Genomic DNA, 7018 nt, shown 5'->3' with positions numbered 1-7018 from the left:
CACGTTTGGGAGAATAAAACCAGATCAAAGTTGTCGGGTGCTTTGCAAACTTTAAGGAGTTACATTACCGCGATCTCTTATTATTGATCACTGGTGGAATGTTAGGGGCACTTAATCGGTACGGTGACATTAAGGTCCTCCAGTGCATAGTATTAGACCCAGCCAATCAGGTGGACCCTGGGGGACAGACCGGTCGGGGAAGTTGAAGGTTGGGAGAGCGAATTGCCGCGGTCTTTTCTTCCTCTCACAATTTAAATCCCTTGTTTGTCATCCCAGACCTCCCAGAGGTCAGGCTGTCTCCCCCTCCCTTCCCTAGCCAGACTCCAAGCTCCAGCAGGGCAGGGGCTATTCCCTTTTTGTCGGTCCTGCGGCAATCTGCATCCCGGCTGCTGGGTGACGAGGCAGGACTGTGGTCCTCTGCCCTAGGAGCATCTTCGGAGCATCCCTCTGCCTCCGGGGCTGGGCGGGGCAACTCGGCGTCATCCGCCCGCCCCGGGGTGGGCTGGCTCTCGGCTGCGCTTCTCGGGCTCTACGGCAGGAAGGAGGAGGGTCCAGGGCTGGCCGCCAGGGCTGAGAGGGGCGGGAAGTGAGCCGGGACGTGGCCGCCGGGGCTACGGCACGGGTAAGGCTGAGCCAGGGCGGGAGGGGGCGTGGGGCGGACACCCGGCCGGGGCCTGGGCGTTACACCCCTGACCAGATGTCCTGCCTCCTCCGCAGCTTAGGTTACCTTCTCCTTGAACTCTCCTCCCATTTCCGCGACTGAGTGCCTGGCTGTCTTCCCCGGGACGGTAAGTGTGGACACCCTGCTCCCCAACTCCCCTCCGTCCCCCTCCAGCGTGCCCGCAGACCCTCTCCCTCAGCCCCTTCGCCCCCTCGCAGCTGGGACTCTTCAGCTGTTGCTTAACTCCACCCCCAGCCCTGGCACCAACTTCCGCGGTCGCGATCCGCCTCTCACCACGAGCCCTTCCTTCTCTACTTCTGCCTCCTCCCATGTGCTCGCAGCCCTCCCCGGGGGCACCTCAAACCTTGGGCCAGACTCCCTCCTGAGGGTGGAGGAGGCACCCGCTCTCTTGTCCCCTGCTTCTCCAGCCTTTCCGACTTCCGACACCCGTGGATGTCCAGAGCCAGATCCACCGGGCCGGTGAGAGACGGGAGAGTCAGGACGCAAGGAGAAGCTCAGTCAATTTCAGAGGGAGAGTGATATCATCCAGACCGCAAAGGATTATTGTTATGCCAAGTCCAGGGCACAGCCTGCGTGCTAGGCCTTGTCTCCGGAGAACAGGGTGTCTCCAAAATACTTTGACAGTCGTTGTCTGACTCTTAGTAACCCCGTGCTATTTTCTTGGCAAAGTGGTTTGCCATTTCCTTCTCCGGTGGATTAAGGCAAATGGGTTAATTAAATTAAGGCTTGATTTGAACTCTGGTCTTCCTGCCTCTAAGATTTTATCCACTGAGCCACCCATCTGCCTCCTTCAGCCCTTAATCACCTCCAAATTCGAGGCAGCAAAATTATGCAGCCCTAGGTCAGGAATGATGGCATCCAACCAACTTCCTAGAAACAGCTTGATAAAATTGCCCTTAAGTTGAAGGATATAGTAAAGCTGAGAGGGCCCTCAGAAAATAGAATGTAAAAACTGGGAGGGGCCTTAGCACACAGGATGTCAGAGCTGGGAAGGCCCTTAGCACACAGGATGTCAGAGCTGAGAGGGCCCTTAGAACACAGGATGTCAGAGCTGGGTGGCATCTTAGATATTCTCGATCAACCCCCCTCACTTTGTAGATTAGGAAATTGAGACCCACAGAGGAAGAATGACTTATCCAAGGTTACCTACTAAGTTAGTATCAGAACTACCTTAACTTTTTTTTTTAGTATAGATGGCAGCTAAGAAAATCTGAGAAATGCCTTTTAAAATATCAGATCCTAGATCTAGAATTAGAAAGGACCTTAGCGGCCATATGGTCCATCCCCATCATTTTACAGATGAGGAAACTGAGACCCAGAAAAGTTATACAGGTTATACAGATAATAAGTACCAGAGGCACAATCTGAACCGAGGTTCTTTGACTCTAGAATCAGTGTTCACAGTAATGAAACTGTTCATTTATTTATTTATTTGTAAATTAGGATTCCTCACTCTGAAAAAAAAAAAGAGAGAGGAAAAATAGAATTGAACAGTCTGTAACTGTTCATCAAACAGGGAACTGCTTTATTAGGAAACTGAGGCAGACATTGATTAAATGACTTGTTTAAGGGTCATATAACTAATATGGTCTGAGCTAAGCTTTGAACCCAGGTCTTTCTGAATTCAGAGAAAGTGTCCTATCTATTGTGCTAGCCATCTGCCTCTTTACATAAAAAAAAGTCTAAAACTGGACTGGGAATTTGGCCATCCAGGTTGGCAAAGGTCTTTGGCTAAACTTGGTGGAGAGGGAGACTTTAAAAATAAGAATATTGGTAATGAATTATTTAGAAGCTTCAATCATTCAACTGGAAATATTTCTAAATACTCCCAAGCTTGGGAATCTAAATTGTGGAAAGAAGGGCAAGGCAGAGAACTCAGGTCATAGCCTGGCTTTGTGGGCTCAGAAACACAAGGTCACTTTGAGTTTAGGAAATAACCATTCCAGGGTTACAGGGATCTCACTCTTGTCATGGTCCACCCAGGATCAGAACAGATTTGAATCCACATGCCCTTCAGATTTCCCCTTGGTACCATGTTTTTGGCCTGAATCCACTTCCTTCTAGACCCCCTTTCCTCTTGTTTCCCAGACTCCTTCCTTCTTCCCAGGCCCTCCAAGTTCCATCTTGATGAGCCTATCCTTTGACACTTGAGGATGTCTAGAGACTAAGGAAGGGTTTGAAAAGTGGGCAGGTGGCACTGAGTCCCAAGTCACCAAGCTACCCTTGGGTGGACTCCTGACTTTTCTCTCTTCTTGTATCTTGTCTGTCAGTCAACAAGGGTCATGTGATCCAAAGTCATTAGATTTAGTATCAGTGCATTCCACCCATGGGATGAGAATAGAAGGAGCCCACATGGAAACTAGATAGTGAGTAAAGTTCATTTTTCCGAATTTCACACCTACCCTTCCCCCACTATATAGTGCCCCATTAACGACCCCAGATCATCTTGGATTCCCTTGCTTCCTCTCCTTTCGATACTGTCAAACCTCTTCTCAGTAAAGAATCTGATAAATTCATTTACTTTTTATTCAGTACTTCAAAGATCTTTGTCAGCAGGAGGAAGACCCTCTACCCATGTAGACAGCAGCCCCCTCCTCCCTCCCTAGATAGGTGGTCTTTGAGAATTGCCATCGACAAAAAAAAATGTTTCCCTCCCATGTGATGAACCTCCTCAAATTTAGCTAAGCTGGTCCTTGGGCAGCAGACACTATATCATTAGGTTCCTACTTTAAAGTTTTTTCAGTATCATAGGACCTACCATGGTGATGCATCAGAAAAAAGATGTGATTGTAGGAATTCATTCTTTAAAATGAAGCTAATATAGGAATTTTTTTTTAAAAGCCCTTTCCATTAAGAGTCACATTTTAATGGAGACTAAGGGTTAAGCCAAAGAACTAAGTTCAAGCATTGACAAACAGGGGAGATGTTTGGGTGATAACTATCTATACCACTCTACCTCTACCTCTCGACAGAGAGTCTTGTCTCAAACTTTACTGAGAAAATAGAGGCTGTCTAGCCTGAGCTATCTTTTCTCCCTCTGTTCTATAACCTCAATAAACCCCAAACAGCATCCTGGATTCTTTTCTCAATTACTCCAGTCTCTGATGAAGAGGAAATACTTTTCCTCATAAAGGATAAGCCTTCTTATGCCCTTGAGCCTATCCTCCCCCCTCCCCTTCTCAAGTTTACCCCTTCTGTCATTCTCTACCACCACCACCATCACCCCCATAACCTCCGTAACTTCCACCACATCGTGATCACCACCATCACCACCATCACTTTCCATTCTAATCTACTGACTTCTTTTCTACTTCCTACAAACATAGCCATATCTTCGCCAACCTTAAAAAAACAAAACAATCCCCTTCACTTGACCTTGACATATATTCAGCTTCCCTTTCACAGCCAGGCTTCTAGAAAAACCTTCCAGTTAATTTGTTTCTTTTTCCTCATCTCTGATTCAGTTCTCAGCCCTTTGCAGTCTGGCTTCTGATTCCACACCCTGTCTGAAACCAATCTCTGGTGTTACTAACAATCTCTTAATTACTGAATCCAGTGACCTTTCCTCTGTCTTCATCCTTCTTAATTAGCTCTGCAGTATTTGACTTGGCTGTGTTGAGGATAGAGGGAGGCTTTCTGTGGTGTTTTAAAGGGAAAGTATGCTGTAGTGGAAAGAGAGTTGGACTTAGTAAAGACTCAGAAAATACAGTTCTGGTCTTAGTTTTGACAATTACTACCCTGAATAAATCACCTAATCTCTCTGACCCTTAGTTTCCTTATCTATACAATGGGAAAATAATAACTTTCACACCCAGCTTCCATAGGGTTGTTAATGATGAAAGTAAATAATAAGCCTGAATATAATAAATGCTAACAAACAAACAAATTCCTTGGTGTTTAGCCGCAGTGATTCTTGCCAGAGGTAGAAGAGGAGCCCTTCTGTTGGAGTCAACAAATTACAGCAGAAAATAGTGGTATTTCTAAAGCCAGAAGACCTGGATTCAAATACGGACTCTTATGATTATTGACCGTTACTTTAGGCAGGGCAGATCTCTAAACCTCAGTTTCTCCATCTTTAAAATGAAGCCTTTTCCAGCTCTAGTTCTATGATCCTTACACACACACACACACACACACACACACACACACACCATGGTCTAACTCTAAGAATGTGATGGAGATGGTGCATCCTCCTGCACTGTGCCTAGTAAAAGAGAAATGCCATCTGGGAAAGTATGAAATAACAAGGGATGAGAAGCGGAAGAGAATTGTGAGGGAGAAGCTAAAGCTAGAATCATTGAGTGCTAAATCTGGTGGAAGCTCAGTGGTTGTCTAATCCAGGCCAAATTTTTATACTCATGAGGAATGTTGCTGCCCAACCGTTTGCCTCTTAGTCTCCAGGCCTGTGGACTAGTTCATTTTTTTAAAAATTAATTAATTAATTTGTTTATTTATTTTTAGTTTTCAGCATTCACTTCTATAAGATTTTGAGTTCTAAATTTTTCCCTGTCCCTTCCCTCCCTTTCCCCTAAGACAGCATGCAATCTGACATAGGCTATCCATGTATAATCATATTAAAGGTATTTCCACATTAGTCATGTTGTAAAAGAAGGATCCGAACAAAAGGGGAAAACCATGAGAAAGAAAAAAGACAGAGAGAAAATAGTACTTCGATCTGCCTTCAGACCCCGTAGTTCTTTCTCTGGATGTGGATAGCATTTTCTATCATGAGTCTTTTAGAATTGTCTTAGATCATTATATAGTCTATCAAAGTTGGTCATGGCACAATGTAGCTGCTACCGTGTACAATGTTCTTCTGGTTCTTCTTGCTTTATTCAGCATCAGTTCATGTAAGTCTTCCCAGGTTTTTCTGAAATCTGCTTACTCATCATTTTTTATAGACCAATAGTATTCCATTATATTCATATACCACAACCTGTTCAACCATTCCCCAATTGATGGACGTCCCCTCAGTTTCCAATTCTTTATTATCATAAAAAAAAGCTGCTATAAATATTTTTAGTACATATGAGTCATCTTCCCTTTTCTTTTAAATAATCTCATTGGGATACAGACCTAGAAGAGGTGTGTGTTTGTCCTTTGTTGCCGAAGAAGACCATGCCATCAGAGAAATAATGATATGACTTGCACTTGACTTTGTTTTGAGTGAAGGAGGGCTGTGCAGGTCACCAGCTTCACTTCTCCTCCAGAGCCATCTGAATCCAGTGACCAGATATTCATCAGGATGACTGGAGATGACCCAAGATGAGGCAATTGGGGTTGAGTGACTTGCCCAAGGTCACATAGCTATTGAGTGTCAAGTGTCTGAGATTTGAACTCAGGTCCTCCTGACTCCTGCACTGGTGCTCTATCCACTGCCCCCCTAGAAGAGATATTGTTGAATCAAAGGGTATGCAGTTTTATAGCTCTTTAGACATAGTTCCAAATTGTTCTCCAAAATGATTGGATCAGTTCACAACTCCACCAACAATGCATTAATGTTCCAATTTTCCCACATCTTCTCCAACATTTGTCGTTTTCCTGTTTTGTTACGTTAGCCAACCTGATAGTATGAGGTGGTACATCAGAGTTGTTTTGATTTGCGTTTCTCTAATCGATAGTGATTTGGAGCATTTTTTCCTACGAGTATAGATAGCTTTAATTTCTTGATGTGAAAACTGCCTATTAATATCCTTTGACCGTATATCAATTGGGAAATGACATGTAGTCTTACAAATTTGACTCAGTTCTCTATATATTTTAGAAATAAGGCTTTTATCAGAGACACTGGCTATAAAAATTGTTTCCCAGTTTTCTGTTTCCCTTCTAATCTTGGTTGCATTGTCTTTGTGCCAAAACTTTTAAATTTAATGTAATCAAAATTATCCATTTTGTATTTAACAATGCTCTCTATCTCTTCTTTGATCACAAATTTTTCCCTTCTCTGTAGATCTGACAGGTAAGCTGTTCTTTGCTCTCCTAGTTTCCCTATAGTGTCAGCCTTAATGTCTAAATCATGAACCCATTTTGATCTTAAGTTGGCATACAGTGTAAAATGTTTGTCTATGCCTAGTTTCTGCCATACTATTTTCCAGTTTTCCCAGAAGTTTATATCAAATAATGAGTTCTTATCCCAAAAGCTGGAGTCTTTGGGGTTATCAAATTGTAGATTACTGTAGTCATTGACTACTGTGTCTTGTGTACCTCACCCATTCCACTGATCCACCACTCTGTTTCTTAGCCAGTACCAAGTAATTTTGATGATTGCTGCTTTATAATACAATTTAAAATCTGGTATGGCCAGGCCACCTTCCCTAGCATTTCTTTTCATTAATT

General features: G+C 43.8%; 1 protein-coding gene across 6 annotated transcripts in view; it reads left to right on the top strand.

Annotated features, from left to right (window-relative positions):
• Positions 1-470: 470 nt before the first annotated feature.
• Positions 471-7018, top strand: part of TMCO4 (transmembrane and coiled-coil domains 4) — a 112004-nt gene continuing 105456 nt past the window's right edge. For 5 of the 6 annotated variants that reach the window (XM_072609118.1, XM_072609116.1, XM_072609119.1 and 2 more), the window contains exons 1-2: positions 471-622; positions 718-788. The gene's annotated coding sequence lies outside the window, so the exon portion shown is untranslated. The remainder of the gene's footprint in view (positions 623-717; positions 789-7018) is intronic. The other variant, XM_072609117.1, reaches the window with a different exon arrangement.

The sequence above is a fragment of the Notamacropus eugenii genome, chromosome 5, assembly GCF_028372415.1.
Source record: "Notamacropus eugenii isolate mMacEug1 chromosome 5, mMacEug1.pri_v2, whole genome shotgun sequence".
Classification (NCBI taxonomy): Eukaryota; Metazoa; Chordata; class Mammalia; order Diprotodontia; family Macropodidae; genus Notamacropus; species Notamacropus eugenii.
Note: the sequence above shows the minus strand (reverse complement) of the source record. Positions and strands in the feature narration are given on the sequence as shown.